The sequence below is a fragment of the Choloepus didactylus genome, chromosome 3 (genome assembly GCF_015220235.1).
Source record: "Choloepus didactylus isolate mChoDid1 chromosome 3, mChoDid1.pri, whole genome shotgun sequence".
In the NCBI taxonomy this organism is placed as follows: Eukaryota; Metazoa; Chordata; class Mammalia; order Pilosa; family Megalonychidae; genus Choloepus; species Choloepus didactylus.
This window is the reverse complement of record NC_051309.1, coordinates 129,120,692-129,143,537: the sequence shown is the minus strand read 5'-3', so window position 1 is coordinate 129,143,537 and position 22,846 is coordinate 129,120,692.

Here is a 22,846-nt window from a genome sequence, read left to right as displayed (position 1 = left end):
TTTTTACATTTTTAAAAAAATGTAGCATAGATACAGAAAAGTGATAACTTTCAAAGTACAATTTTAGAAGTAAAGAGCAAATTTCAAGGGATGTTACAAGTTCCAGTTCCACAACTTCAGTTATTTCCTTACTGTGAAGTCTAACATTTATACAGAAATATGATAATTTTCAAAGTATGATTTAACAAGTAGCTATAGAGCAAATTTCAAAGCATGTTATATGTTACCATTCTACCATGTCAGTTATTTCATTCCAGCTATTCTAGTACCCTAGAAACTAAAAAAAAAATTATATAAAGATTCAGTATTTGTAATCCTTTGTTAAATCTAATCTTGTCAGTTGCTACCCCTCTCTCTCATTTGATCACTTTCTCAATTTTCAGGGCAACTTTTTCATGTTGAAAAGTGTTGTGTGTGTGTAAAGATTTTTCATAAAGTCTCACTAGCTCAGTCATTTACTTACTGTAATCAAATATTGTATTCAAAATTTTGGAAGTGGTAGGTTTCTATAGCACCTACTACATCATATTGCTAGAAATGGGCAATGCCTGGGCCTTTGAAAACAGCAATAAAATAGATCATCAGTTATCTAACTTAGTATATAAATAAATTTATGTACAAATTAAGAAAAGGCAATGAGGAAAATTTTAGAAAATAATCTCATTGGTTGCTCTGAGATCCATTCCCTGGACTTTGATTTTTCTGCTCTATATCAGTGGGAATTGCACTTCCCAGGCTCCCTGGCTCTCTGTCTTCTGAGAAGAGTAAGCCTAGGAAAAGCACCAGTTTAAGGATGGAGAGAAAAATGAGGAGAGAATTCAGGATATTTTCTGACTCCTTCCTTCAGATAGTACCTTAGTAAATGTTTACATTTTCTCTTAAAATAAAGAAACCATCAGATCCATTAGTTGTTCACTTTTATACACAAAGGGAAACTAGGCAAATAAAATATTTCATGATTCATTCACTAAGATAAAAAACAGCCAATATTTATGCTTTCATCAATCAGATGTTCCAAATTGAACATTATTATGTAAAATATACAATGAACAAGACCATTAGATATTAACAATTATTTCTACAAATTCTAATAATAACTATTAAATCCTCAAGATCTTGGGAAAAATAATTTATTTTTCAGATGAATTGCAAATACAGTTGTATGCATGTATGGATTGTTAAAGCAACATTGATACTCTTGTCACTAGTTTCAATTTAACACCTTGTTCTGGTTTGCTAATGTTACTGTTATGCAAAATACCAGATATGGATTGGCTTTTTTAAAGGGGTTTATTTGGTTACACACCCACAGTCTGACAGCCATGCAAATGTCCAAATTAAGGCATCAGCACAAGTATACCTTCACCAAATGAAGGCCGATGGTGTCTAGAAAACCTCTGTTAGCTGGAAAGGCACATGGCTGGTGTCTACTGATCCCTGGTTGTATTCCAGCTCCTGTTCATTCTTCAAAATGTTGCTTTTGGGGCATTTTGTCCTCTCTTAGTTTCTCTGGAGCAAACTCTGGGCTAGCATTTCCAAAGCATAAGTAAAAGTCTGCTTTCAATGGCTGTCTTCAAAATGTCTCTCTTAGCTGCGTTCCAAAATGTCACTCTAAGCTGCTCTGAAGTCCTTCTGTTTGTGAGCTCTTTTATAGAATTCCAGAGATTAAATCAAGACCCAACCTGAATGGGTGTGGCCCATTTTTCCATGGAAATAAAACAATCAAACATTTCTCTCCTGATTGATTGAGTCACATCTCCTAGGAAACACTCAAAGGATTCCAACCTAATCAATAGTAATACATCTGCCCCCACAAGATTGTGTTAAAGAACATGGTGTTTTGGGGGACATAATACATCCAAACCAGGACACACTTCATCAGTGCAGATTCCCTGGCCTACATTTTTAATCTCAAGTAATTTTGTTGTTGTTGTTATTGCTGCAGAAAGCATCTGTTCTGGTTTGCTAGAGCTGCCATTATGCAAAATGCCAGAAATGGATTGACTTTTTATAAAGGGTATTTATTAGGTTACAAATTTACAGTTCTAAGGCCATAAAAGTATCCAAAATAAGGCATCAACAGGAGGATACCTTCACTGAAGAAAAGCCAATGGCATATGCAACACCTCTGTCAGCTTAGAAGGCACATGGCTGTCATCTGCTGGTCCTTTGCTCTCAGGTTGCATTTCAAAATGGCTTTCTCCAAAATGTCTCTGGCCTTCCCTTTTCTTAGCATCTCTCAGCCCTCTCCTTGGTTCTCCTGGGGCACTTCTCTCTAAGCATTTGGGATCCTCTCTTGGTTTCTCCAGTGCAAACTCTGGGCTTCGTCTCTTAGCTTAGCATCTCCAAACACCTTTCTGTCAACATCTCCAAGTGTCTGGTCCATGTCAGCTCTTAACTTTTCCAAGGGGCAAACTCTGGATTGCATATCTTAGCTTCTCTTCAAAATGTCTCTCTCAGCTTCTCTGAGATCCTTGTTTCTGTGAGCTCTCTCCAGTGATCTAATTGAGACCCACCTGGAATGGGGGGGATCATACCTCCATTGACAGGATCTAATCAAAAGGTCTCACCTACAGTAGGGTGGGTCACATCTCCATAGAAACAACATAATCAAAAGTCCCACCCTAATCAAAAGACTAATAAGTCTGCCCCCACAAGATTGCATTAAGTAACATGGCTTTTGAGAGGCGCATAATAGATTCAAGCCAGCACAGCATCTTTCCTTTTCTTATGTCTCTAAAGTTCCTTTTCTAAGAGCTGCTAACAAAGAACACTTGCATGAATAAACTCACACACAAAATAATACAGTTTTTAGAACTTGGCAAATTTAAGAGCTTAAATAAAACTAAATATTTTTAAAAATGGATAAGTGAATAGATTTCATGGATAAGGTTGTGAAACATATGAACACATAAAAATATTAAATTCACACAAAATAATGTAAATAAAGATAACATACATAGCTATAATATGTCATTTCATAAAAAGATAGGACATAAAGTGGCTAATTAGCATTATCAACTCAAAGAAGAGCTAAAGGGTCAATACATAAGAAAACTTAAAACACTCTAAAATATTATAGTTCATATGTGAAAGAAATTTGTTAGTGGTTCCCCAGATTTGACAACTATCCCAAAAGTATACATAACATTACCAGGAATAATATGTTGAATTGCAAATTTTCTAAATTTTCAATAATAAAATTTAAATCAACCATGCCAGAAGATTGACTTATTCATCTATCTGTCTACAGAAAATCTATTACAAAATCATTGTCATAAAGAGAATCTATCAAGGAGTGTATAGCTAAAAAAAATTAAGTACAAAAACAGTATATTAATGGTATTTCAGCCAGACAATTAAGAAAAATATTTTTCTGGATGTTATGATATTTCTGGAATGTATCAGCTTTTACGATATGCATTTTGGTTGTGATTTCTTTTCTCCTTTTAAGTGAATAGTAAATTTTATGCCTTATTATATGTTAGTTGCTTTGTATTCTTTTTTCTTAAAGGAGAATTACAAAATTAAATAAGCTTCAAGATCCCAAAACTTGCTGTCCCTTTCTCCAACTGGCCTCAAGTGCTTGGAGGGATCTGTGAAAATTTGAAAGTGTATTTGAGACTTTCAAAAACCAAATAAGAAGTGTTCAGATTTGGGGGCAGTGTCACTTGGGAATTAGGTGACAACAGTTCTGTATTGGAAAAGTCACACACACTGGTGTCCTCCTGGAGAACAACATTGTCATTAGCATATTAATATGCCTGGGGATGCCTATGCCAAAGACATGGTATTTTTGTGTGTTTATTTCAGCATTTTCCAAATGTATTTAGCCACAGGACCCTTTGTCCTCGTCTATCTGTGGCCAGTTTAAAATATGTTCAGGAAACATTGGAATAGAATGCTTATCAATAATGAATATTTGAACAAAAAGAAGAGATTTTTAGCAGCCAAAATGTAGAAGACTTCTAAAGATCCCATTCCAGAATATTTCCATGATCTATGTTTTACTGTTATTATGGTACTGTTTTGCTGTAGGTAAAAAGAGTAAGACGTGTCAAAGTTTTTTCCACAGGTGATCTTTAGCTAAATAACTGCCAAAAAAGACACTGCTTATGGGTGTTTTGAAGATTAAAAGTCAGCTTTCACCGTTGTTTTTCCAAACCCAAGAATCTTGTTTGCAAGTTAACATTCATTGATAGAAAATAGTTTTAGTCCTGAAGAGATGACGATGAGGAAATTAGCCTGCACTTCTGGAGAATTTTACTTTTCTTGTTCCCTATCTACTCTGTTTTGTTAGCCTGCACTTCTGGAGAATTTTCCTCTTTTTGTTCCTTGTCTTGTCTGTTTCATGAATATTTAATAAATTCATTTTTACTTTTCAATGAAAAATAGTAGTCATATTTTAATTGGAGATGTTTTGATTGCCTGTTCACCTGACAGCTCAGGGAAAGTTTCATTTCCACAGGCATGATAAGTTTCCACCTTTGGCCATATTATCTCTAATAATCATCTAACATTACATCCAAAAGTGTGCAGAAAGGAGGGCTTCTAAAGTTTAAGGCAGACACTTTGAATGACAAGAGAAACAATTTTTTTTTTTTGTGCACAGTTATTTTGATTTTAAAATTTCAAATGTTACTGAAAACTGATTTAGACATTTTTCTGTTTTTTTCTTTTTTTTTTTTTGAGACTTTTTGCTTATACACTTGATATGAATGCAAACAACATAAGGACAACCAAAAGGAAATTAGTCCATCACTGTTCTAATTCCAAATTGCCTATTTTTGTCATTCACATTTTTAATCATCTGGAAATTTTTCCATCACTAGCTAAAAATATGATCCTCATTTTCAAAGCTGGCATTTGAAAGATATACACAATGAGATTTTTATTAACTACGTCTCATCTTACATGGCAATAACTAGTATGCTTAAAGAAATCTGTTAATTTTAATGATGACATGAATATACAAAAACATACTCCATACATATATGTATATGTAAAGATGAATATTTGTTTTTACGCAAAGTGGGGGAAAAAGGAAAATAAAATTATATGTAAATATGAAGATACTTGTCTTGGCTTATATTCCTTTTCCTTGAATGTCTGAAAATTTGGGGCAAATTAATTTTTTGTAATACTGTTTTTATTATTATCATGACAAAATAAAAGAAATTATAGTATTGTATATGTATGTATTTTTTAAAACCCTGGCCTAAGGCAATCAAACAACTAGTTATTAACAAAATGGTTAGAAATATTTTAACAAGAAAATTTTTAATCAAGTTTGAGTTTGTTTTCTTTATTTGGAAGTAATTTAAGCAAATATCCATAGAATAATTTGCATTTTCTCTATGCTTTTCTGGAAAATGTGTATTGTTGTGAGTGTGTGTATGTGGTTTTGGTGTGTATGTATGTTTATCTAATATATTTTTTATACCTAATTATAAAAAGAAGGCATTTTATCAGATGAGTTGGCAGTGACTCCCAGAATACCAGGGATCTTGGGTTTCGGGGAAACTCCCCCATCCTCCTTTTTTTAAATCACAATTGTTCTAACGTTACTCTGCTACATTGAAGTTTTGTTAGGCAATGGGTTGCTTTCATGCATAAGAAGATGAAACAGTGTGAGATTTAACAGGCACATTTTTGGAGATATGTCCATGTTATCTTTGTTCTGATTGAAGCACAGAGTAATTTTTTTAGTTAGAAAAAGCATTCTTCTCTTTCTCTCTCTCACACTTTTTCTTATGCATCTCTATTTGTTTCTTATTATTATCCATATAAATGGTAAATGCTTTCTATTAATAAGAAGAAATGTTATTTTACAAAGTAATTTTCTTCATTGCCTTCCTTTCCATTTCTCAATTTTTCTTAAATGCATTTTCTTCGATACCTTTGTAATTTTGATGCTATAGGATCAAACCCTTTTTGCATATGCATGATGTTTTACCTCCTGAGTCCACATAGTTTTCCACATTAATTTCCATTACTGCTTCCATCATTTTTATTTCCATTGCATTTAATGTGTATTAAAACCTTTAGGAAAAAAGGATGTATGTTTAATTGCTATAATATTGACTGATCATAATAACAATAAGACAATTCTAGTTAAAGTAAAAAGTATCATGAACTTTAATAAGCTACAAAGTGTTAATGGTGTGTAATTTTTAATTTAAAATTGTTACTATTTATTTTAAAATTGATAAAGCCATACCAAGATTATACACAAACTTGTGGATAATGAGAATCAATTACATGATAATAGTTGAAAATGAAGACATTTTCTTCCTGATTTTCAAAGCATAAACTGTATGGAGTATGCATACATGTGTGTATTGATGTATATAGATGGGTGCATACATATGTACATATGTGGTATATGTATGTGTATATAAATGTATTAGATGAATTGCTTTAAATTCTATTCTCTTCATTAAAGATTAAAATTAGATTTCTTTTTGCATGCATTTTATAAATATTTTACACTATATTCTTTGTTCAGTAATAAATATATCCCAGAACTATAATATATCTTATTAAAAAGAAACTACTAGTCCATAAATCTTTCAAATTAACTTTCCAATAATGGATTTCTTGGAACAAGACTTTATACACCAGAGTTCAGAAAACAGGAACAGGCTTACCATATAGTTCTCTACAAGAATTCTGTAAAAGTACTACAAAATACTATTGTCTGTCTGCATAAATCTCATAATGGGAATGAAATGTCTGGGGCAAACATGCCTTCTTTGCTTTCAGAAAGCTAAACATCAAAGGCACTATTTGCATATAAATACATGAAAATATTCATAAATACAATCTTTCTGCATTGAGATAAAATGGAAAAGCATTCTCAAAAATTTCTTTCAGGAGCAGGCTCCTAAAGTTACGGGATAAGAAACCCTAGTATAAAATAGTTGACATCATATCTTGTGATCACTTTGTACTCAAAATCCATGAAGCTTATTTGGTGAATAATAGATAAAAAGAAATGTCTGGACATATGTTATTTCATACTCTACTTTTAATTATGATCAGTGATTGCTTCTTTGGTTAAAATTTAAAATCAGATGCACCATTTGGTGACTTTATGAATACAATATACTTTCTATTTAAAAGAGTTCATATACATGTATAAGATTAAAAATTACAAGGAAGATATATCTGAACAATGTTAATAGATGATACAAAATCAAAAGATTCTGAACAGTGAAATATCCATCGTGTTTATCTGCTTAACTGTTTCAATTACAGTATTTAGTCCTGCTGCAAATATTGTGTATGAAAATATAATAGTTCAGAGACAAAACTGTGCTATTTGTTCAAAAATATATGGATTTCAACTTTGATAAGCAGCATGTAAAAATAATTTTCAAGAATAAGCAAGGTGATTGGGCTTCAGAAAATCACCTGGGAATGATGGTGGTAAAAATACTTAGTGGTTACCTCTCCAAACATGTGGGAAAGGCGGTTAGAAGGAATAAAGCTCCAATCTGACAAATGATATTGGTAAAAGAGATGGCATGTTGCAGACTAAGCACACACAACTTATCTTCCTACCTCAAATTTTCCTTTATAAACTTAAAATATTTTCAAAAATCTACAACCTTTGAGGTTTTGAGTATGTGTGAGTTTAATTGCATCTTAAAGTACCTGTGATTGGTTAACATGGACAAGGAATAGACAGAGGAACGATGAATTACAGAGTAGTCAAATTCTTCTGGTTGTCTTTAAAACTATTCTAGGATCCAAATAAGTTCCAACCATTATGCTATTTGTTATCTTTCTTTTAATCTACAACAGCACCCTTTCACTTTGCCATTGAGTCAATTTTCTCACCCACTGAATTTGTCTGTTTACTTCCTTGTGGTGTCATCCTCAATATTTTTGTAAATCGGTGGTTCAATACAGCATCGACTACAGGCCACTTACACTGCTTAAGTCTATTTGACCCATACAAATTCGAGAATTAGCTATTCCAGGATTCTCATGGGGATTCCAACTCATGAAGCCATAGCTGTGAATTGAAGGTCAGTGCTGGTACAACAGTGGTAGATTAAATGGGAGGTCTGGGAGACAAGATAACATAGCTTATTCATACCCACTTATCTTGCTCAGGTTCAATCCTGGGTGTATCATTTCCAACTTTTGATGGATTGCTCCCAGTCATGACCAACTTTATGACTTGGTGGGTCTGTCAGATGTCAGGTCATAATAGACAGTTAATAAGTAGCATTATATGGTGCCCCTTGGTCAAGTGTTCTATCAGGTCCAGTATAAACCAGGAACAGTTTCTAAAAAGGCATATAATTCTTTGCTATAGATGACATAGCCTTGCTCCGGAACCCAAAGGTCTGAAAGACCTGAGTTATGATTCTTCCACTGGGATTTGGCATAAAGCCCATCACTGACACTTCCAACACCAAAGGTTGCCAGAACAATGAACCAAGTGGTGGTGCTACTGTACCATAGCCTGGACCTGCTGCAGAGTCCTTTCCTATTCTGGTACTCACTTAAATCTGGCAGCACTACATGTTAACCAGTATAGGGCCAAACATTATTTCTAAGTATTGAATATACTGCTTCCATGTCCCAAAGAACCCAACCAGATATTGAGCTTTCTTGTTTGGACTGTAAGATGCAGCATTTTGTCTTTCACTTTTTAGTGGATTACCAGCACACTTTGACCATTAGATCTCTAAAAATTTTTACTGAAGTGGCACCAATCTCAGTCTTTATAAGACTTATCTTCTATCCTTTGGAGCAGACATGTCTTACCAAGGCTTCCAATATACTTGCTGCTTCTTTATTAATGGGTCCAGTCTATATGAGTTTATCAATATAGTGGGCCAATATGATGTTTTATAGCATGTCGGTTGTTATGGGTGCCTTTGGACAGTATTATGTCAAAGATTGTAAATATCTACTCTTGTCTGTCTCAAGTGAGTTCCAACTATTTCTGATCCTCTTAGGGATGGAAAAGAATGCAGTCTCCAGGTCATCAGCCATGTACCTTGTACCTGAGGCAATACTGATTTACTCTAGCAAAGTTAACACATCTGCCACAACTCTGCAATTGGGGCCACCAGTTCATCAAATTTTTAGTAGTTTTTGTCTTCCTCAGGGATCTGGAAAAACAGGACCTGTACCAGGTGATGACACCAAGGATTTCACAGATCCAATCACCATGGTTGCAGATGAATTGTTTCAATTCTCAGTCAGGAGACAACGTTTGTATCTTTATAACTACCCCTGTTCTCTTACTGCTAAAATCCACAAAATATACGGTTAGGAACATTGGTTTTTCATTGCTGTCCTTCTTTCTGAAGTAGCAGACACCCACTGAAGCTGCTGGCTCTAACCTACTTCTCAGTTCTAATGTGAAGCACTTCAGTCTTTTTTATCCACAGCAGCCAGCTATGCAGAGCAATGCTGTCTGCATTACACTCCCTGGTCTCGTAGGCGTATGTCTTCAGCCACATCATTGCTTGGATTTCTGTCTTGTTTCTTCCCCCAAGGAGATGTTTATATCATTTTTACAAAGTTATGTTATTGGTTTTTATTTTTTAAATTTTTTAAATTTAATGCTAAGTGTTTGGAGCAGAGAAATTGTATCCAATTATGACATACAGAGTCATCTTAACTAGATGTCTTCGTAGGCTGTTTGAATATTCATATCACCATTCTTACCACACTCAAAAATCAAAAAATATTTGTTAAATGAAGGAATGATTTTCATATAATTGTCTTTGTCCTCCATGAATGTGTTCTTTGGTGTAACAACCTACTTATTGCCAACCCCCGCACCAAAAACTGTATCAGACTTGGTGTATTGAACATATAGATCCAAAAGCATTTTTAATGAATAAATTTTCTGAAATAAAATTCTTTCATTGTTTTTATTGCTACCACCTAATTAAAATCTTAATCTCTCTTACTCTCTTCTTTAAATATTTCCACCTTTGAAAATGGTTGCCAAAGAAGGAGACGAAAACTGGTAGGTGTTTCTCTACAAGCCATGAGAAAAGCATACTCTGGTTGAGAAAACCTAGAGGTAAATTATGACCAAGAGTCATAAATTCTCAGGAAGTTGTAATCTGCATATCTCTATAGGGTATTTTCCAAATATTGTATGCAGTGGGGACCTCTGATTTTCTTTTTTCCTACTTCATACTCTCTCTGTGTCTGCCTCTGTCTTCTTTGTTTCTGTTTCTCTCTCTTTTCCAAATGCCCCATCTCAGGTAAAATTATTTCTTCAAAGGAAAGCTAAATTGAACCAAACACATTTAAGCTTTGAATCAAAGAGTTAAAAGCAGTAGGAAGATGCTAAAAATGTTTTCCTATATGAGAAAAAAAATCATTTATCATAGGTTGTGAGGGTGCATAGTTAATTAATTTTGATGTTCAGTACATATTGCTTGAGGTTGCCTTTCAAAAATTATTTGAAAAGTATTTTTAAATTCCACATTAGTCTCACAAAGCCTGCGGTAAAGATATCTCTCAAGTGTGAAAAGGCCTGAATGGCAGCAGATCAGTGATGCATAATTACACTTAAACATATAAAAACAATTTATGCAATTGTTTAAAATAGGTAAATAATATATACAATCACACCAATTTATTTTTCAGGAATCTGAAAATGAATTCATTTTTGTTTCAGACATAGCATTGAACAGCGTGTTTTTCCCTCAGGAAAGATGAGTGGCAATAATATACATGGTCTGAAACTGCAGCTGATGGGGCAACTATGTGGTTCCCTTTTTCTGAGGTCCACTATTCTATTTTCCTGAAATACAATTTTCAATGTGATCACCTGTCATTTTTGTTTTTCAAGGACAAACACCTTTTCCAGCGATTATGCTTCTATGCAAAACCAGTTGGTCTATTACAAGTGTGTCAATAACTGGTAATAATAGATAAACATATAGTCATAAGGAAAGCAATGGCCTTGATATTACTTTTTCTTTTTCTCCGCCTTAAAATGAAGAATAATTAATCATTGTCATTACTTTTTTTTCCTTGACTAAGCTCTATCTTCTGATTCCATGTAATTTACCTCTAGGTTTTCTCAACCAGAGTATGCTTTTCATATGGCTCGGAAAGCCACACCTACCGGAGTGCCTGGCCATATTAAAAGCTCAATAAGGGGTCTCTATATGCCCACTTTACCCTTCTCTTTCACTCAGCAACAACTTCAGTATGATTCCTTCTCTGTGGTATATTAGCATTGAAATTGATTCATGATTTATAAATAGCTTTGCAGGAAATATTTGAAAGGTAAAAAAAAAATTGTTCCTATAATGGTCTGAAACTTGAATCTAAGAATGAGAAGTAATTCTCATTATGGGATTTTTCCACTTCATTTTGATGTTTAATTTGAATAATGAATAAAGAGAAATTTAGAAAATATTAAAAGGATGAGAAGCCAACAAAGAAATGGATATTTGGGTCTACCTGTAAGCAAGGCAAAAATTTAGCCATGCTATACATCAGTTGTCTTGTGTATAATTTTACATGATTTGAATTTGCTAGTAAACAGTATCTAATAAATGACAGATATTCACTAAATAAAAATCAGTTAGTATACATCTTGCTTTCACTTTTATTAACTGTTATTAAAATTATTTAAACATTTTTAAGTTTCTTAATTTTGGAATGTTTTTGATACTATAAGTGATGATCAGCTTCCTTTTGTGTCCCTGTGTTCCCTTTTATGTCAAAAGGAAAAACCATGGTTCAAAACTTGTGGATGAGTGACCTGCTGTGAGCCATGCCTTTCAAAATTATTATTTTGGAATTCTCATAGCCATGTCACAAAAGAGAAAATGGAGAATGAAACTTATGAGAGATTTACCCTTTTTTGAGGAAAAGAGGGGACGAGGCCTAACTTAATTTCTACATTTCTGGAAATTTGAGGTCCCTCTGATAACCTGACTATTGAAGCTCTTCTTTCTGAAGAAGCACTTCAGCTGAGACCCTGCTGCCACCACAATGTTTTGGAGGATTCTGTCCTATACGACTGCTCTGATTTGCTAATGCTGCCATTATGCAAAATAACAGAAATAGACTGGCTTTTATAAAGGGGGCTTATTTGGTTACCAAGTTACAGTCTTAAGGCCATAAAGTGTCCAAGGTAAGGCATCAACAGGCTTCCTTCACTGGAGGATGGCCAATGTCGTCTGGAAAACTTCTGTTAGTTTGGAAAGCACATGGTTGGCTTCTGCTTGCTCCCAGATTGCATTTCAAAATTGCGTTCTCCAAAATGTTGCTCTTGGGGCATTTTGTCCTCTCTTAGCTGCAGTTCCTCTTCAAAATGTCACTCTCAGTTGCTCTCTAAAATGTCACTCACAGCTGCTCTGAAGTCCTTCTATCTGTGAATTCTTTTATACGACTCCAGTGATCCAATTAACACCCACCCTGAATGGACGGGGTAACACCTCCGTGGAAATTATCCAATCAAACATTTCACTTACAGTTGATTGAGTCACATCTCCATGGAGACGATGAATAGGTTCTAAGCTAATCAACACTAATAAGTCTGTCCCCACAAGATTGCATCAAAAAACATGGCGTTGTGGGGGACACGATACATCCAAACTGGCACAGGTACCTTCACTGAAGGATGGCCATTGGTGTCTGGAAAACCTCTGTTAGCTCGGAAGGCATGTGGCTGGCATCTGCTTGCTCCCAGGTGGCATTTCAAAATGGCATTCTCCAAAATTTTGCTCTTGGGGTGTTTTGCCCACTCTTAGCTGCATCTGCTCTTCCAAATGTCACTCTCAGTTGCTCTTTTATATGGCTCCAGTGGTTTAATTCAGACCCACCCTGAATGGGTGGGGTAACACCTCCATGGAAATTATCCAATCAAAGGTCTTGCCCACAGTTGATTGAGTCACATCTCCATGGAAACACTCAATCACTAGGGTCCAACCTAATCAACACTAATATGACTGCCCCCACAAGATTGTATCAAAGAGCATGTCATTTTGGGGGACATAATGCATATAAACTGGCACAATGACTAAGGATGGGCCCTGCAGAGACATGTGAAAAACACAAAGGCAGAGTGTCTTAATTTGCCAGATCTGCTATCACAAATACTACACACTGGTTTTGGCTTACAGCTAGAATTTATCAGCTCACAGTTTTGAGGATAGAAGAAATTCAAAATCAAGATATTGGCAAGGTTTGGTTTCTCTCAGAATCTGTAATGTTCTGGCACTGGCTGCTGGCAATTCTTGGAGGTTCCTTAGCTTTATCTGCACCACATCACCATGGTGTCTGCTCTTCTTGTTATTACTGACTCCTGGCTTCTCCCTCTGGCCTTCTCCAACTTCTGACTTCTGATTTCTTTTCTTTATAAGGTCTCCAGTAATATGGATTAAGACCCACCTTTCTCATTCAGTTGGGCCAAACCTTGACTAAAATTAACATGTTCAAGGGGTCCTATTTACAATGGGTTCACATACACAGAAGTGGGGACTAAGATTAGGAACATGTCTAAATTGGGGTGCATAATTCAATCTATCACAAGGTCCTCCTTGTGAACCCTCCTGAGTGTCAGCTCCTTCTGACAGACCTTAAATCAGATATCTGTGAGGCACTGCCTTCCAGAGACCTGCAACGTGCTCTCAGCTTCCTCTTGGGTGTGGTTTGTCAAGAACTGTGAGTCAAAACTCAACTTTTACACAGCAGAGAGCCTCCCCTAGTATAATGCTATTTCATACATTGTAAGAACTCAGCTACTCTAATTGTTTTCCTTTAAATGGTTTCATAAATCATCCAGAATGCACAAATATAGACCTTGTCTCTTTCCTTACAATACTTGATTTAACCTGAAATCAATTTTCAGCCCATCGTACATAAAAGGGACATTTTGGCGCACTATTCTTTTGTCCAACAGTCTGAGACACAATACATCCTAATTACATTTGCTAAACACATGTTATTTTCAAGAAAGCTTATCTATTGTGAAAAATTTTCTGTCTTGGTTAACTTTAAGGGTTTACTATGAACTATTTGTTGATACAGGGAAATTATTTGACATCAGTTTTTCAATAATCAAGACTCCCCTTAATCTGTATTTCTTCACCCAAACAATGCTACTCTACAGTATTATAGTCCACATGGTGCTCATCAATTAGTATTTATTCATGTAAAGTAATGCAGCATCTCACAATATGTAGCACTTATCTAATTCAAACATCTGCCACTGTCAATATGCCAAAGTGATGTAATGCACCCCTGAGATATGACTTCTCTCCTCCTTCAGGTCATCACACTTGTTATCTGTGCAGCATTTGCAGTGGACACCTCCATTCTTTTCACATGATTAGCTCAAAAATGTAATTTTATTGACTATGACTTCATTAAGCGGAGATATTTATTCCTGAGTCCTTCTCATTCATGATCTAACTGTTTAGCAAGATGCTTTATAGGAAAGGCTCTTTAATGGCATACACCTTAAAAAGGTTCGTAGGATGTTTTTGCTATATCTTTGAAGAAAAATCCGACTAGTCAGTGAGGAGTTAATTATCATGGAAAACTTTCCAAATGTTGCTTTTACTCTCGACACTAAGTATTGCAAAATTTTCTTGAAAACCAGAATAAGACATGAAAATGGGCTTAGAACAATGATACGTAAGAATGCTATATCAGTGTTAGATTTGAAGTGTTAGCTATTAATACAGTACAGAAAAATTAAGGATATAAAATAGCAAGTGATAAATTTGAGAATAAATTATATTGGAGCTGGCTAGAATCTTGTGCTACTGTACCAAGTAATTTAATGTTAACCTAATATGCATTCTCAAAATATGCTGTGACTAATTTACCTTATTTCTTTTCTTCTGTACTCTTTCCTTTAAATTTCCAAAATATTTTACTTAATTATCAATATCTTATTGTAAGTATGATGAAACAGAGCACAGAGAGATAAAGTTACACTTGCCCAGGGTAGTACAGTTAGTAAGCAGAAGAGTCAGGATTTTAATGCTAGTGATGGCTTCAGAAACCATGTTCTTGACCACCATGCTACTCTGCCCTGTATTAGCCTGATAGTTGATAGAATCTTATATATAGGTCCATTCCTCCATTTATTTGTTCAGCAGCCAATAGTTATTGCACATTTCCTCTGTGTTAGGCCTATCATAAGTGGTAAGGATAAACTGCCAACAAGGAGGAAAAAGGCTTCCATATATGACTGCATAGTAAGCACCAATTCTTCATGAAAGAATTCCTAATATTATCTACAAGTCCCAGCCAAAAATAAATAAATAATTGAGATGACAGGCCCACCTATAATTCATAGAAGGAAACCTTTCACACTAGGGCTATGAAGAGAGCCTCACAGCCCTCTCCAGCCTCAAACCCTTGGGTGGTTGTTTTTCTACTTTAATTGCTTGTGCTTCATTTTAAGCCCACATCCTCCAGCTCTGCCCCGAGGTAGAGGTGTCAAAAGGTGTCCACCATTCCCTGAGTATGTACATTTTCAGTATTTGAAAAAGTGTAAAATTATATATTCTGGTGCCTAATTTGCAGGCTGATTTAACTCAGTTACTTTACTGTTTCTCATAAATTTAATTACTCATCCCTTATATTATTTTAGCAAGGAATTACTGATTAGTATTTATGTTGAAATGTAATTTCAATTTTTCACACCTGTTTCTTTATATAGACTGGACACATTAGGAGACATTTGTAAAACTTATTATACATGTTGATTTAGGATTCTTTCCATGTTTTAAAAAATTTTCAGTAAATAATAGAAGGGAAATAATAGGATTAATTCATAAACTGATAAATGAATGAGTAACTAGATAACAATAACATTGTGTTTTAAAAGAAGCAGAGCAAAGCTATGTGGTGCACTGAAGAATCTGTTTTATTCCTGTCCAATATCAGAGGAAACTCATCGGCAGTTGTAACTGTCAAGGTCTCAGTTGTAGCTCTAATGTTTTGCCAAGATGTTTCAGGAAAAAAAATCACCCTTATGTAAATGCTCACCCCAAGGGCCTTAGTGTTATTTGATCTCTGCAGATCAAATTTATAGCAAATTGAAATGATAAATACCTCACAAAGAAAATTAATATCCTTTAATATATTTATTAGAATTATTTACTTTAGGAACAGGAAACTTTTTCTGGCATGTGTATGACAATTATATCTTGTGTATTAATCAAATAGCCCATTTTAAAATAATGTAGAGCTAAGGTAACTAAGAATAATAAAGTTTTATCTAAAAGAAAAACTATTGATTTTCTAAGAGCACACTGGAAATAATGAAATAAAAAGAGATCCTTTGCTGCCAGCTTCCTGGTGTCACTTCCCACAGTGTTCCAAGTGCCTAAAAGAAGACAAGTGATTAGGACTTGATGGATGAGCCTCTCAATTTCTTTCTTAAAAGATAAAGAAAGAAAGTTCCCTATCTTACAGCTAGAACCACATGAAAGACTCAAGTCCAGATGAGTAGATGAATTCTTTACCAAAAAGACAATGAAAGTAATTACATAGTTAAGACTGTCAGGTTATTATTTTTAGTAACTATTTTGGCAATTCAGAGACACTGACATTAGTAATTAGGGGAAAGAACAGCTTTAAAAACTCTATCCCTTAAAATTCTCCAAATGCAACATCATTGCATTTCCATTTGGCTGTGAACACTCAATAACAATGTATTTTTGGAGTCATTTATCAGGTAGTGTCGGAAAAATGTACCTCTAGTACTATAGATTTGAAATGAAAACATAATAAATGTAACTATTGTAGTCATTTAGAGGGTTTCCCTTCTATCATTTTCAACATTCCCTATGTTTATGAAAAAACAACAACAACAAAAAACAAAAAAATCGAAACATAGTTAAATCTAGTTAATTTCATGTGCACACCCTAGGAAAGGATGATGTTTCCCTTATAGCCTGTTTTGACATATATGACCATAATGGAAACTTAATCAGAATATCAGTAAAATTTTATTAAAAGAGTGCTTAGTAAGAACCACAAAGGAAATTTTGAAATAAAAGAATGATTATTTTTTAAAATCTTTCCTCTTTTTATTCTTTTCAACTTTTTGTAGATATTGAAAAGGAAATGGAATAATAGGGTAAAGTTCCAGATTGTTTTTGTTATTTGCCATTATTCATCAGTCTTTCATACTTGAAATAAAATGTTTTGGAATGTATGCCTACTACTTCATCAAATGACAAATTTGAACTTGTTTTAAAATAATGCAAATTGAAAGTTTAGAAAATTGTATTCATGCATTATTCTACTACAAGAAAGCAAAACCTACGTCTAATCTCCTTAAATTGCATTTAACATTCTAATAATGAATGATTATATCTCAAAGGTTAATTTTTGAAATGTCACTTTGGTGGTGTTATGGAGATGAAATAGAAGATGACCAGAATTTAGTCAGAATGATCATATAGGAAGTCATTTCTATCACACAGGAGAGAAGTACTAAAACTCTGAAAGAAGGCATTGATAACAGGATGAAAAAAAGGGATATGTGTTGTGCTGGTTTGAATGTATTATGTTCCCCAGAGAAAGCCATCTTCTTTGATGCAATCTCGTGGGGCAGACATATTAGTGGGGATTAAGTTGGAACATTTGGATTAGGTTGTTTGCATGGAAATGTGCCCCACCCAACTGTAGGTGATAACTGATGAGTTATTTCCATGGAGGTGTGGCCCCACCCATTCAGGGTGGGCCTTGATCAGTGGAGCCATATAAAGGAGCTGAGGGGCAGAGGGAACTCAGTGCACCTGTGAGTGACATTTTGAATAGGGGCTACAGCCAAGAGGGACACTTTGAAGAAAGAACAGGAGCTGCAGATGAGAGACAGTTTGAAGATGGCCATTGAAAGCAGACTCTTGCTCCAGAGAAGTTGAGAGAGGACAAATATCCCAAGTGCAACTTAAGAGTGACATTTTTGAGTAACTGCAGCCTAGAGAGGAATGTCCTGGGAGAAAGCCGTTTTGAAACCAGAACTTTGGAGCAGACTCCAGCCACATGCCTTCCTAGCTGACAGAGGTTTTCCCGACACTATTGGCCATCCTCCAGTGAAGGTATCCAATTGTTGATGTGTTACCTTGGACACTTTATGGCCTTAAGACTGTAACTGTGTAACCAAATAAACCCCATTTATAAAAGCCAGTCCATCTCTGGTGTTTTGCATTCTGGCAGCATTAGCAAACTAGACCTCGTGTGTAGAAAGGTTTAGAAAGAAGAATGGGCCAAATTGGTTCTAGTATGAGAAAAGCATGATTTCTACAATGACTTTCAGATTTTTTTATTTTGGAAACTGGATGAATTATTGTGCCCCCAAAAGAGATTTAAGATAAGTATATATTTTGAGTTAAAAGTATATATTTAGGAGATAGATGTATTAGTCAGCGTTCCCCAAAGAAACAGAACCCACAGGATATGTGTGTGTGTATGTAAATATTTATGTAACTATGTATGTAAATATTAGGAGATTTATTATAGGAATTGACTCATGCAAGTCCCAATTCCATAGGGCAGGCTACAAGTTGGGAACTCCAGTGAAGGGTTCTGATGAATTCCCCAGGAGAAGCTGTTTGGCTAAAGTAGAGATAGCAATTCTTCTCTCAGACTGCTGAAATCATCAATTTTCCCTTTAAGACAGTCAACTGATTGAATGAGAATTCTCTCATGGCTGAGGGCAATCTCCTTTGTTAATTTTTGATGTAATCAGCCACAGATGCAATCAACCCACTAATGATTTAAATCCATGAAATACCTTCACAGTAATGGTCAGGCCAGTGCCTGCTTAAGCAAAAAACTGGACACTATAGCTTAGCCAAATTGACACATTAAATTAGCTATCACAATATGGTGTATGTAATGACTAAATCAATGTTTCATAAAAGATTACCAAGGGTTATCTTTCCAAAAGGTGGAATTACTCCAGCCTTTCAGATCATCTTATTGTGGACTCCTTATTTCACCTCCTATTGGATTTGGCTAAACCACTATCAAGGTCAGCTGCTGCTTTGGAATTGGACTGCTGTTATTTTGGTGTGCAACTGTGGCATTCTTTAGGGCTCTCCTTTTTTATTTGTGTCAGACATTGTGTTGACTTTCTCTGCTTTCTCCTGCACAGATACTGATATCATACATGTCTTGTGATTTTTGGTGGTTGGTCCTTATATTTTGAACTTTCTATGGATGCCTTGTCAACTAGATTTGTTGTAAATGTGCCTTATGGTTTGTTTTTTGTTTTTTTTTGATATATTATCTAATTATTCTGTGTTTTTTAGTATCCCATTATTTCTTCTGTGTTTATCAGAGTCAAAAACTATGTTGCCATAATCATCTTCCCACATCCCCCACCTCCTTTTATTTTGACAGCATAGAATAGTGGTTAAGAGCACTCACTCGATGCTTTTAACTTTTTATAGTTGATGACTTTAGAGTAGCACAAACAAAAGTCCTTTTTATTTCACTTTTCTCAGTCCTCTCTTGAGATTCCATACTGATGGGAATGATTTGTATACATTCCTTTGGTACCAAGAGGTACTATGCAAAGTAACCTATTATACCAACTTACTTGCTTTGCTTTTCTATGATGTAATAATACAGTAAAAGCTATTTTATCCAGCATAGTGAGAGAGTGGAAATGCAGTAAAATGCTTTGTTAATTAAGAGTTAATTCCTGTTGACCCAGGTAATATTCTGATTTTCTTTCCCTTCCCCAATTTTACCATCTTGAAAACAGTGTAGCGTTAATCCCATTGTGGTCAACTATTCTGCTGTGTGATTAGGTCATTTGGTGTGGTGGTCTAGTGGAGTCAAGATTTAAGTTGTCCAGATTTAAGGAGTCAAGACTGGGTGTTCAGAAATTCCAGTTAGCAAAGTGCCAGATAACATGCTTTTTTGTGTATAGATCACTTATTGGGCAGGTTAGCAAAGAGCTCTCTCACAATTTAATAATCTCTGATGCATCATTCAGCAAAGAATCTTTATAATTGTAAATTTAGGTGTTAAAAATGAGGCGGTAAGATTTTTTATTAGCTTCTTAAATACGCATATCCTCTCTAGTAATCTGGCCAAAAAAGCAGGTTTGGTTATTGATATTAATTTATAGCCAGTAATTTCCCACTCTTTCTAACCACTGCAATTTTTATGTTGTCACTAAAGTGCCTGCCCAGCACTGTATATTAAAGATAGCCTATCACAAACACTAGAAAAAGGACTGCCATCATCTTGGGTGCAATATTAATGTGGACAAAACATGGCATTATTCTTTTTTTCATACGAACATTGCAAGTTTGATTTTTCTTGGATCCACTTTCACCTAATATTTAACTAGGACAGTTCTTCTGGTAGTTTATCCTGTTCTTATGTCTCTTTGGTTACATTCCTGTAATTCCTTTATTTCCACTGATGTTTTGTGATAGTTAACCAGATAAATTTAACCAATCATGATTTATTTCTAGAGTATTTGAATAATGTATGTATGACATAGCACTCAATCTTAAAATTAAATATGTAATCTGGGCACAGAACTTAAAGTGAAATTGTGTCAAAACATAGGAAAACTGCATTATTAATGTCTGTTTTTGAAAGTCAGAAATAATTTACTGAAAATATTCAAATTGGGATGGCAGTGTATTTACCTTTTAATTTCAGTCAATTGGTTCATGTTAATTTCTTATCTATTAGATGTGTAAACAGCAGTTACCTTTGTTTATTGGTATCTACTCTGTTGGAAATGTTGAACAGTGATAGTTTTTGCTGTACCAACTCAACCATTTAACTTTTTAAGCTGAATATTAGTTGGCAGAGGGTGGGGGGTGGGGGAGTTTGTGCTTCTTCTGAGTTTAGAAGTAATGTCAAAAAATGTTTAGCATGACCCTTTTAAGATAATATAAGGTTTCTAATTGTCTTACTACCATGGTAATTGAAGTGAATTAGAAGCATTTAATGCAGTCTTGAATTATCAATTTGGGATGTATGTATCAGGATCTCAACTTGTTGTAAACTAAATGAACAGTTACCTGGGGGCTGTTTTCTTTAATAACTGATTTAATCCATAATTCCATAACAAACTTAGCTTCACTTCAATATTTTCTTTTTATATTTGTGCATTCAGCATGCTCCAATTAGGAAATAATAGGAAATATCTGATAATTACTGTAAGTTTTTTTTTATTGATTACAAAAGATAAGTTTCTAGGGTCACTGAATGGATTTTTTTTTTTTGTCTTACCCATTCATGGAAGCTAAAAAAAGAACAAGAAGAAAAGAAAAATCACTCAAAATATTCAGGTTTACATATTAGCTTCCTCTCAAAGGGAGTTGTCACATCTCACATTTCAAAGTGTTTTCTATAGATCAATAACATTACACTGACATATAATTGCAATTTACTGTGCAGCAAAAATGATTAAAGAAGCAAAATAACCTACAGTGTCTACTTACCTTTGTGTATGCAATTGCTTAGTTTATTCTTTTAACAAACATTTGTACTTGGATAAAATGCTTATATGTGTATAGGAATGTCACAGTGCAAGATGCTGCTAGTCCAGGCACAGAGTATGAAAAATTATTTTGTGAAGATTGGTGGGTGTATTAAACTACTGTGCCATTATACCTAAACAAAGGAAAAAAAAAAGGAGTACTCATTCTAGAACCAGATGACCTGGGTTCAAATCCCAACTCTACCACTTATAAGCAGCATTACCTTGAAACACCGTCTCCTCAACTTTAAAATTCTAGTAATAATACCACTTATTTTAAGGGATTCTTATTAGGATTAAATGAATTTTATTTTTACAGCACTTATAATTATGCCTGGTAGATAGCAACTGCAATATGTGTTTGTTAAATAAATTTAGTTTGAATATACATTAGTCATTTAAAATTTCAATTCACATACCATTCAAAAACACCGAAAAGTTCAGTCAATTCTGTTCCTTTTTTACCAATTCAAAAATTGTAAATGATACTTTAATTGATTAGTTGCATAGGTTTGTTTGGTATAAGGAAGAGACCACTGAGTCAATGAATGGGAAGGTGAATAAATTAGGTTTTAATAATTTAAACACAAGAGTGTTAGATAATACAATTAATTCAATGTAGTTTATCAGAATGTACTAGCAATAAAGATCTGAATAGGTTACTGACATTTTGGAATATTATTTGAAAAAAGAGTTACTAATCTTCCTGGAGTGATTTAGATGTTGACTTGAAGGATAAGACAATGAAACTTCAAGATATCTTGTGTCATCATGATTCGAGGTGTCATCTGTCCCATTTAAATGGCTCCCTAACAAATTTAACTCTTAATAGCACTATACAGAAAATGCAACCTGTCGTTTCCTATCTCCAATGATTCAAAGGAAGTGGATGTAATGTGTAATAGGAGCAATTTAGGTTTGGTATAAGGAAGAATTACAAGAATATGATGGACCTTTAAGATGTGAAAGTTCAAAGATGAGATTGTGAATCCCCTTTCTTTGTCATCTTAAAAAACAGGATAGTTATTCAGGATATTCTGAGATAGATTTTTGATAGCAGCCATTTATTAATAAATAGCATAATAATAATAATATGAATAACAATAATAATATCAGAGGACTTGCATTCATTAAGAAATAGTATGATTAAAAATAATAATGTTTATATTGATGTGCAAGGACTAAATAATTATGAGTGTTGGAGAAAGGACAGCATAACCACCTCCAGGGGAGGAATCCTACCACATGGAGGAAAAAAGAGATGTCAACCCACTCTAGTACCAGTTTGGGTCCTCAAGACATAACTCAGAGAGGCACTGGATGGAATGTTTACACAGAGAAGAGCCAAAGCAAGGT